This window comes from Botryllus schlosseri, chromosome 4 (assembly GCF_051294905.1).
Source record: "Botryllus schlosseri isolate E-star chromosome 4, Bs_hap1, whole genome shotgun sequence".
Lineage (NCBI taxonomy): Eukaryota > Metazoa > Chordata > Ascidiacea > Stolidobranchia > Styelidae > Botryllus > Botryllus schlosseri.
Genome location: NC_137239.1, coordinates 7,113,618 through 7,125,745, shown reverse-complemented (window position 1 = coordinate 7,125,745; position 12,128 = coordinate 7,113,618). Strand labels below are relative to the sequence as shown.

The window sequence follows — 12,128 nt, the reverse complement described above, 5'->3', positions numbered from 1 at the left end:
TTACAAGATTCAGTGTAGAAGTTTAGTGAAAGTGTAAGAGTTTAGCAAAAGCAGTTTTTGATAATAGCACATGTCAAGGTGATACAAACGTAACCTCAAACTACTTTAAAATGTAAAGTCCTAAAAGTAGTTAGTTTCTTCTGAAAAACCGGTAAGTAGAAGTGTAAATATCCTACAAACATAACCACCTATATCAGTTACTTTTCAATCCTTAATTGTACTTGTATTCCAGCAAAATTACGAATCGTTGAGTATCGAGCGATAGCCTCTATCATACTTGCGGAAAATAGGGATTTGGTACACGAGTATCAAATTAAAGTAAATTGAGTAAACTTGAGAGGTTATTAGTGATTCTGCTGGAGTTTATATGAAGGGAAGTCCTGATAAAACCGTGATTATTTCAGAAAAGAATAGACGGCTATTTTCGATATTTTGATAGTCTCCGTCGTACTGTCGGATGTCATGAAAATGTATACATGCCATCTAGTACTACGGAAAATGTCAAGGCTGGTACTCAATGGTTCTATTAGTAATTATATGGAATGTGCGGGAATCGAATTGGAGCGTTAAGTATGCTCCTATGGCATAGAGCCCTACGAAATGAGTCCACATACCCCGTGAAATTCCACTCCAAGCGCTGCGGCTTAGCTCAAGCGAACAAGTATTTCGTACTTTAGGTGTCAAATCATCTTTCTTATAATAAATAAGCATAGGGAGAATTAATCAGAAAATTTTGTAGAGTACCGTAGGCATCGATACATTGTGTGAAATGGGCTTCCTTATCTTAAATTGAAACGGACAGAATAAATCGAAACAATTTGCAGAGTCCCGTAGGCTTCAAGACATAGCCCAGGCTGAGATTACAGCCTAATAACGAGGGCATCGAGTGGGATGTTATAGGAAGCAAGACGAATCATTGTAAAAGTGTTGAAGCTTAATTACATCTGTAATTCCATCACTAAAGTTGATCACGCATAGGTACGTGCTACGCTCCCGCAAACAGATTCACGCGAAGTTGGTATAGAACTGCGTCAGTTTTAAAGGTGTTCCATCATGAAACGTGTGATGAAATTTGATATGTTCCATTGTCGTAATGTCCTACACCTGTGAACCAATCTTCAAGTTGAGTCTTCAAGTTGAGCATTCAATGTTTAGCTCGGTAATTCCGTTATTAAAGTTGAGTATGCATAGGTACGTGCTACGCTCCCGCAAAAGTCGGTATGGAACTGCGTTAGTTTTAAAGTTGTTCAATCATGAAATGCGTAACAAAATTTGACATGGTGCATTGTCATAATGTCTTACAACTGCGTACCGAGTTTCAAGGTGGGGAGTCGATTATTAACATGGTAATTCCGTTATTAAGAAGAACTGCGTTGGTTTTAAAGGTGTTACATCATGAAATGTCTGACGAAATTTGGTATGGTGCATTGTTATTATGTCCTACAACTGCGTACCAACGTTCAAGGTGAGAATTTAATGTTTAGCAAGCTAATTCTGTTATTAAAATTGACTATGTATGGGTACATGCTATGTTCACGAAAAACAGATATGCGTAAAAGTCGGTATTCGACTGCGATAGTTCCAAAGGTGTTCCATCATTAGATGTGTGATGAAATTTAGCATGGTGCATTGCCATAATGTCCTGCAACTACGTATCAAGTTTAGAGTTGGGATTCAATGTTAAGCATGGTAATTCCGTCATTAAAGTTGGCTATGTATGGGTACGTGCTATACGCTCACGCAAAACAGATGTACGCCAAAAGTCGATGTGGAGCCGCGTTCGTTTTAAAGTTGTTACATCATGAAATGTGTGATGGGATTTTGTATGGTGCATTTTTATAATGTCCTATAACCGCGTACCAACTTTCAAGGTGGGAATTCAATGTTTAACACGGTAATTCTGCTATTAAAATTGACTATAGGTATATGCTAGGTTCACGCAAAACAGATATGCGTAAAAGTCGGTATTCGACTGCGTTAGTTTTAAAGGTGTTCCATCATTAGATGTGTGATTAAATTTAGCATGGTGCATTGCCATAATGTCCTACATGTACGTATCAAGTTTAGAGTTGGGATTCAATGTTAAGCATGGTAATTCCGTTATTAAAGTTGACTATGTATAGGTATGTGCTATACGCTCCCGCAAAACAGATGTACGCAACAAGTCGATGTAGAGCCGCGTTAGTTTTAAAGTTGTTCCATTATGAAATGCGTGAGGAAATTTGGTATGCTGCATAATCACAATGTCCTACAGCTACGTACCAAGTTTCAAGGTGAGGAGTCACATATCAGCATGGTAATTCTGTTATTAAAGCTGACTATGTATATGTACACGCTACCGAAAACAGATTTAGGCGAAAGTTGCTATAGAACTGCGTTAGTTTTACAGTTGTTCCATCATGAAATGTGTGATGAAATTTGGTATGTTGCATAATCACAATGCCCTGGAGCTCATTTAGATACGTTTTTTAATGTAGTTTTACGTTCTAGTTGTTTTGATGTAAGGAAAAATCATTTGGTAACTCGATACAACTATTTAACACGCGTTGATGTAACTTTCCTCATTTGTATGCATAGCCTACGCGAAATTGGTTACCGAATTTTTCGATTATATTTATATTCCGTATTTTATTTAAAACTGAAACTGTTAAGTACTACTTAAAGTGTTATAAAATGTGAAAAAGTGTACAAGTAGAATTATTATTATGTCATGAATAAGTAGTTTACAAATTCATACGATTTTTCTTGTTGCGTTCCGGGATAAAATGTAATTTTTCGCTCTTTTTTATTTTTTATTTTTTCAATAAAATTAGTATTCATTTTACAAAAAACGTCGTGTAAAGATAAAGTACTTGTATATTTCGTAGTGCTCAAGTATAAGTTTTCAAACTATTACTTTGACAAAATTTTCAGAATAGCAACTTTTGCGTAAAGTCTGTCTTGCATTTAGTTGCCGGCTCTGAAAGCAGGCAAAGTTTGTGGTATTTGCGCAACATCGAAATTCGTACACTTCACGCTTATCTTATGTCGAAAACATAAGTTAGTTAAAAGCATTTCGAATCATGGGTATGAATAATTTTAAAAAAACCCAAATATGTCGCATCCAGACTTCGTAAATATTTTCGATTAGTTTTTTCGATTCTATCTACTTTAAAAGACTCAGTGTAGAAGTTTCGAAACTTGCATGAATTACAAGCTACATAATACAATTAGTTAACACGCGTTGATGTAACTTTCCTCAGTTGTATGCAAAGCCTATACGAAATTGGTTACCGAATTTTTCGATTAGTTTATATTCAGAATTTTACTTAAGTACTACTAAAATTGTTACAAAATATGAAAAAGTATACAAGTAGAATTAATAATATGCCATGAATTAGTAGTTTACAAATTCATACGATTTTTCTTGTTGCGTTCCGGGATAAAATGTAATTTTTCGCTCTTTTTTATATTTTATTTTTTCAATAAAATTGGTATTCATTTTACAAAAAACGTCGCGTAAAGGTAAAGTACTTGTACATTTCGTAGTGCTCAAGTATAAGTTTTTAAACTATTAACTTGATAAAATTTTTAGAATAGAGACTTTTGCGTAAAGTCTGTCTTGCATTTAGTTGCCAGCCCTGAAAGCAAGCAAAGTTTGTGGTATTTGCGCAACATCGAAAATCGATAAAGTAGTCTAAAACCTAGTCACTTTTTACGTGGAGGGAGTACATAGCGAAGTACTTGTACATTTTGGAGTACTCAAGTATACGTTTGGCCTGCTTGCGCTATACTTAATGAATCATTCCTGTGTCATAAACACTTGAGTAGTTGGTGCGTGTAGACTAAAACCTACTTGAGTACATAATTTTTATTTTTCAATAAATTTAGTATTCATTTTACAAAAACGTCGTGTAAAGGTAAAGTACTTGTACATTTCGGAGTACTCAAGTATAGGTTTTGTCAGCTTATTATATGCTCAGTAAATTATATGTCAAGAATTGTGGAGCATTTATGTGGGTCTCCAGGGTGCTCTTCATTGAGTGTCCGTGTTGGGCGATAAGTTTAATTCGCAAAATTAGTGTGTTCAAATCAGGCCTGTCGCCAACATAGTGATGTCGCATTAGCCCTAAATACACATAATAGAATATCAAGGAAAAGTATAATCTAACGTATAATGAATGTTATTTATTTCTCGGAAGAAAGTTATTATCAAAACATAGTGATCAAAATTATTGCAGAGCAATACCGATTTTGCGTAAATTCCGTTATGCGTCTGACTACGTTACTAGGGATTATGTAGTTAGTTAGGAAATTAGGAGTCCTATCTTCCCAATCGGTATGGAACAACATCAAAATCATCACAAAGCAATATCGACTTTTGCGTGAATTCTGTTATGCGTTTTACTACGGTAGTATGCGCACCTGCTTACATTCATCCAGACGCGGACTTTCTACTATATTCGCTACTAGCATTATATAGCAGCATCCATCGCAGCTTACATTATTACTTTATAAGACACCGCCGGCAACTTTTGCGTAAATCCGTTTTATTTCACCTCATACCTATACAATTTACGTAGTCGATTCGAATAATTCGATGTAAAATTAAACTTTCCTCTGTATAATCATTAAGGCTTCTATTTTTGTGGCAGGGCAACTTTATTGTAGTCGAAAGCGCTATTATCTACCAACAAGGTTTAAATGACTCGCCTCCGGCGTTTATTGATGATTTAATTATAATTACCCGTATTCTCGACATGCCAAAATTATGCATGTATTAGTATGAAGCCCAGATGCAGCAAAGTGTGTGAGACTACCTGTCAAAATTGCGCGAAGCGTCGACTCTAATTTCCTGGCTTATAGCAAACAAACGACGCTGGAATTCCACTTCAGCAGTGGCGTAGCAGCCACCTGGCGGTTCTGGCTCTGCGCCAGGGGCGGCAGGCTCCAAGGGGGCGGCAAAATGAGGCTGCACAGTGCACAGTGCACACCAATTCTTTAATTATGTATTATAGTGGTCCCCACCGTAAATACTATTTTACTCGAATCCAAATTTTTCGACGGCAATAACTCCGCTTCCACTGTTCGGAATTTAACAAAATTTGGTGAACATCGTTTCTATAGACAACCTAACACTTTCATGGGGTGAACAGAAAATTTTCAAATTTTTTGTTATTTATTTTTATATAATGAATAGAAACTTTCTTCTCCTGTAGCAATGCGGCTACTGGTTGGAATTGAACCAAATTTGGTGTGTAGGCTTAAATGAAGCAACCTAACAATTTTATCAAGTAGCCAGTGCGATTTGAGAAAAAAAGTCATTTTTGAAGAGCCCTAGTGCACAGTGTACACTACACAGCCGGCTAAAAGAAGCGTAATTGGTAGTCCTATATAGCTGGCGTCCCGGGAGCTAAAATTTAATCAGACTGGTCTCAATCGAAATCTAGTGTCGCGCTGATTTGGAATATGTTAACATGACAATGGAACCACTCCTAACAATCGGAACACAATGACCAATGGACCATGATAATGGAAATTATATCGTGCGATTATTCGGAAAATTGCCGATTTTCAAACCAGGATTTAAATTGTATTTCCGGAATCAGGGCAACGATAGCTTTCGATTACGATCAGTATTGTTAAATTTGACCGCACGGAAGGCCTGGCCAACTATAGGATGACCATGACCAATTATGCTGCTTTTACCAGTCACATCAGTAGTGTCTGGGTAGTGGGTATTCAAGTGTGACAACTAAGTTGCCCACCGAGCCGTAGGTTAGTGATCTATACTTTGGATTACGATTGGGGTTTGGCAAAATCGAGTACCTGAGTGATTCGATTCTGAATCACTTATTAATAATAATATGCTTCGAGTCGAGTCGAGTCGAGTCGAGTCGAGTCGAGTATTCCAGTATCCCTATATATGAGGTCAAAACAGAATGCCATATGTCACAGTTAAAATATGTACCTTTTATCCCACCACAAAGAATATAATGCCTGTTATTCATCATACATCACATTAAACATACTTTGGTATTTTTTCGACCATACTGATTTCATTACATTTTGTGACAATGTTGAGGGGTGATCATGACTTCTGAAATGTGGTATTTCCACTAAACTTAATAACTTTGCACTACATGTTTTGTATGCTGCGATACGGCCAATCAATGTTTCAAGGCTTCCACAGTGGAAAATAGTATCGAAACTATAATTATTGTTGATAAATTAACATCAATGGCGAAGAGCGTATAATTTCAGTACTCGAAAAAAATCGTCTTTTACCACTGGACTTGAATCATCAGATTGGAGTACTCGAATCATTGTACCCAGCCCTAGTTACGATTTGGTACAACAGACCGAGATAGCTGTGAAGGTAAACCGGTCATAGGAACTGTATAAGTTGGTTATAATTGTCAGATTGACAGATTGGGCCTAAATTTATACAAGTGTTAATTAAGACTCGAAAATGAAATACATTCGTTCGCTATTTCTCGTCTTTATTATTTTTGGCGTTATTAACGTTGAGACGGTGAGGCTGAGACGCGGCATATTATTTGTAATATATTTTTTTGAAAAGATTGCTTGAACATGAATCTATGTAGAAATTTGCTGCGGTCTACTGAGGGGGGCGGCATTTTAAGCGAGAGCCAGGGGCGGCAGCACATGCTGCTACGCCAGTGAGTCGAAACAGCTCCAGGAATAACAGAAGAACAACATCTACACCCATATCTGCGACACGCCAAACCTGATCCCTCCGAAACTCAGCAACTGAGCTTTTGCTCAGATATGGTGGAGCATAATTAGGGTTGTCAAATACACGAATATAAAATATACCACCCGTGAGAGCGCGCAGATTGATTACCAGAACAGACCAATACATATAACAGCCAACCAAGGACTCCGTGAAGTGCGCTGTGAGAAAGATCAGATTAGCGACCCAATTACGAACGTTGCCTATTGCAAGTAGCCTACCATTATTATTGACCAAATTCATTCAATAAGTTTGAAATATTTCCACGCTTGTCGACCGGAAACGTATGCGTAGTAAGACTATATAATTAAATTTGCTAGACGTTGCCTGTCCATGTCGGGATTCGCGCAATAACCCACTTTGTTCTCAACGAAAATTGCGCGTGTGTTTATGTGACATTTCCTAGTTGCAGATTAGATTTCGATCTATACTAAATCGTTCAATTCTTGCACGGAATTGCTGTTTATCGGTTATACCGATCTTGTTAGAATACTGCAGGTTATTAGTACTGATCACTGCTGAAGCAGAATTTGAGCTAACCATAAGTATTAGGTTTGACTGGCTTGGCTATCTAACTGAAGACTCCGGTCTTGTATGTAATGTTGCATTTAAAACAAAAATCATTTCGAAATAAACATGTTAAGACCCGGCCCTTGTTAAAAACATGTTTTTTATTGTTGTTTTTATTTGTTTGTTTTTCAGGCCATGACGTCACGAATATTCAGTTGTGACGTCATAGTTGATTCGCATTCATTATGGAAAATATAGAATAAATATAGCTCCTTTGACGAAATATCTACGTGCTATAGCTGTTGAGCCGACTATTTGAGGTTTCCAACAATCCCATATCGTATATATCGGCTATTAAAGGTGGTAGTCTTCCGTAGGCTCATACGACATGTTTTGTGGAAAGTATTCACACAATTATGGCATAATTATACAATAACAAAATAATTTTTTTTTTACAGGCATTTCTTCAAAACACTGTTTAAAACATGTTTTAAACAAAGTGTTTCAAACAACTATTTGTTTTAAATGCAACCCTACCAGTATGCTTCCGAGGTATTATTGAATCCACAGATATTACTCGAAACATATGACCATATTTCAGGCTTTCAGGTAGCGGCTTATGATGAGTCTATAGCCCGAGTTGTGTCCGTCGCGGCTTTTTATACTCGAGCGATACAGAAGAAGTGACGTCATTGATCACACGTTGCGTTATCAATATTAGAGCGCAATAATGTGACACCATATGTAGCACGCAGCGATTTGTGTTCTTCATGGAATGATGACTATAGAGATACTAGTATACCTACATTACGGTTATTCCAGAAAAGGTATGGCCCACAAAATCCTACTACTGATTGTCAGATTTAGGGTTGTATTTTACACAAATGGTGTTTTAGAACACTTTCTTTGAAACATGTTTTGAATACTGTTTTTAAATAATACCCTAAAGAATTGTTTTCAAACAGTGTATAATTATGGCATAATTTTGTAAAAACATGAAGTATGAGTCTACGGACAATTTGCACCCGATATAGTCGACATACAGGATATGAAATGGTTGGAAACCTCGGACTCGACGGTTCGACAGTTAGAGCAAGTAGATGGAGATCAGAGGTAGGAAAACTGCGGCTCGTGAGCCTCATGCGGCTGTTGGAGATTTTCATTGCGGCTCTTTGATGATTGCACAATGCAGGCGTAGTGGTGCTTACCAATGGTACGAATTGGCACGTACCAATTCGCAGAGGTGGTCAGTAACGAAGTAATTCTACTTTTTGGAAGTACTCAAGTAGTTTTCCTCTACTTCTGGTACTTACTCAAGTAGATCTGATTTTCTCTACTTCTGTTTCTACTTCTTAATATTTCGTGATCTACTTTATTACTTTTCGCTATTTTATGTTGGTCAAGCAGAAGTAGTTTTGTCCCCAATACGAAAGATAGCCTGAGGAATTTCGGGGCTGTTTTCACGGAGTACCAATATTTAATATTCATAAAAGTCAATTAAAGTCCAGAAACTTTGATGCGCTTCGCGCATAGTAGTGATGGAGTGACAATATGTTTTCACGAAAGTATCAATGAATATAATTTAGGTACCGAATTACTTGGTTCCTCTCACACCGTATTGTCGCCCATATCAAATATTCTATCACAGTTTTTTTGGGGTATTCATGGTGTTTGTCGACTGCTATGGTCATTTACACCAGGCCGATATTCTTCTTATTTTCCGTAACTGCCGACTTATAGCACGGCCCACCTCTAGGCTTTTGTAAGACACCGCTGACGCGGATGAGGTGATTCTATCACAGTAAATATATCCCATCATAACGCTTGAAACTACCGTTTCGCAATCTAGCAATTCTTCATATCATAGGCTTACCATACGTCCTCTTTTAAGAGGATTTGTCCTCTTTTTTGACTTTTTTGAAAGTGCCCTCGGAGGACGCCTATTTGTCCTCTTTTTTAAATTTTTATTTTTTTTAGTCATCCACCTGGCAATGTGGAGAGAAAAACGGTATTTTGAGCTCTGAGCGGTCAGATGACTTTTTTTTTAGTCAACCGAACACAAAGTGGGAAAAATTCACCGGTTTTTGAAAATTCTTCTCCGGTTTTGGAAGTCAGAAATTGCTGAAAAAGTACCCTCTTTTTAGATTTCCAAAATATGGTAAGCCTATCATCAGGGTTGTAACCAAGTCACATGGTTCCGAGTCACGAGTCAATCTTACTTTTGTGGTTTTGACTCGAGTCAAGTCGAGTCATTTTCAATTCATCACCGAGTCGAGTCCGAGTCCAAGTCACAGTTTAAAGGGTCAAGTCCGAGTCATAGTGTTATGACTCGAGTCCAAGTCACAGTATTGACGTCATGTTCAACTTATGTTTTCAATCCTGCTTGGGTGATATTGAATTCCTTGCTTGCCAAACATGCTTATTTTGTCCCTATCAGAGTCTTGGCACATGTTTATTTAGGCTGATAATGGACAGTTCCTGGCCTTATTTACCGATGCTACAGATAGACGAGACAGGCCGCCAATATAAAAACTTTACTAATTTTAGAGCTTTACATCAAATATCTGTCTTCTCAGTCTGATACATCACAAATACAAGCATTGAGTTATTATTGCGAGCACATCGACGACTGCTCACAAATAGCTTATTATAGAGAACCAACGAATTCACGTCTACATATACTATCTGATTTAGAACCAACGAATTCACGTCTAGATACCAGCTGATAAAGAATCAACAGATGCATGTTTATGTGGGGGTACAGTTTTTCTTTCCATTATCAGGTGGTTGACTAAAAAAAGGTCAACTTTCCTGCTCAGCTCCCGAAATAGCCGCCGGAGCGTTACTTCAGTGTTGATTTACTGTATCTTCGTCAAATTTGCCCTACATTTAACAAAAATTCTCATAACAGAGAACAAAACCTCAAAACTTAGGCTACTTCTTAAAATTGTTGAATTGCCTAAAAGAACTCAAACTAATGCGCGATCTCATTATTAGAGAAACGCCGCACGCGGATGTGAGACGGCATTGTCTAACACAAACCAATCCATCCCTCGACGACGTTCTCAAAGTAGCCGCAACGCACGTGAGAACGCTTGAAACTGAATGGGTTATCCAGGGCGAGAGTAACGGTAACGCTAAAGACACTTCCATCGTCAACGAAATGACGGGAAGTTACCAGAAGGGGAGAAAACCGTCCAAATCCATCCAGGGCAACTTCCCGGAAAGACCGAAATCCTGCAGTCGCTGTTTCATCGATCACCAGAGAAAAGACTGTCAATATCGACATGCTATATGTCATAAATCTGGTCGTAAAGGCCACATCAATCCTGGGCAGTAATGACTCGAGTCCGACTCGAGTCACGATTTTTAGATGACTCAACTTGACTCGAGTCCTTTTCTTAAAATACGGAAATTACTCAACTCCACTCGAGTCAATCTGTGTATCGACTCGACTTGGACTCGAGTCATTGCGCATGACTCGGACCAAGTCATATGACTCGAGACTCAGACGGTAAAGACCGACATTACGATGTAATTTCTAGGAATAGTGAAGTAACCACCTTATCGGGATTTCGTTTATTGGTACTGGTACTTCAAAATGCGACCAGAAACTGCTACATGTGAGGAAAATTAGTATATTATGAATGCGAAGCATTCGATATCACCAAACAAAGTTATGAAAGTGGTTTTAACAAGACCTTTACTGGAAACTTAGCCGTCAACACAATGACTAGGACTTGGACTCGAGACATAACACCATGGCTCGGACTCGAACCTCTGATCGATAACCTGGACTCGGACTTGGCTCGGTGGTGAATTGAAAATGACTCGAATTGACTCGACCTGCCATTGGTCAGGAATAGGGCACAACACCCTGCAGCTAGTCCTGCTCGAAGATCGGGCAGACGTTATCCGCTTAGAAGTAGGACCCAAACTGATTTCTATCGGCCAACGTAAATTACCTCGTACTCCTAACTTAGAGGGGAGGATTGTTATGTTCATGCATTTTACGTTGGTATCGTTTGCCTCTTATTTGTCTAGGATTAGTAATTACCGCCAATCATTATTTCCTCGTGTGTCGTGCTTAGTATTTATACCATGTTTTCTGTTGTCTACTGGTCTTTCGTTTAACTGAACTCTGGATCGTGTCGCTGCCTTGAAGTTACTCTGCTGATAATATACTGATTTCATATTGCAACCTCGTCGTATGAGTTATTGTTCAAACAAGATCAAGAGCATAACATGTTGTTTCGTCTCGTTAACCGTTCCTTGTTATGTTCTTATATTTCATTGAATAATAAGGTAATTACAATATCGCTGTGCAATTGCATGGTGCATTTGCAGGTGGACTACTGCATTTCGTATTTTCTTCGGAAAAATTTCAAATACGTAAGCTTAGTTAACCATGCCTAATGTTTATACCGCATAAAAATTGCGTATGATCACGTGCGCATCGCGTGAACCCTTTGCCTTACCACCCAGTATTGTCACGGGCCGCCACTGCTTTTCTGATTTTTTATAACTGTTTTTGACAACCCAAACCGCAATCTTTCTACTGATGACCAAAAAGGCTCATCTTTCTACGTCATATCACTGTTCAGCCACAATTATGATGGTGTTGACAAAAGTGTTCATGTGGGCCTATACATAAACATCATCAACCTCCCGAATGCTACTAAGGATTTGGATGTCCTCACAGTGGCCCCGCTCTCGGAATATCAAGTTGAATCTAAATCAAAACAAATTAAAGTTGAAACTATGAACAGCATTTAAGCATCAGCCATTATAGTTCCATCATAATATCAACACAATTGGATGTATGCAATGTAGGTAAATGCAAGTTTTTGAAATTCTCTAGTTGCCGACGATTGCCCCTGAA

At 38.1% G+C, this 12,128-nt stretch overlaps 1 protein-coding gene across 1 annotated transcript in view; it reads right to left on the bottom strand.

The window, feature by feature from the left end:
- Positions 1 to 12,128, bottom strand: part of LOC145437984 (uncharacterized) — a gene marked incomplete at its 5' end in the record, with an annotated part of 459,138 nt that overhangs the window by 292,777 nt on the left and 154,233 nt on the right. The gene's annotated exons all lie outside the window — the stretch shown is intronic.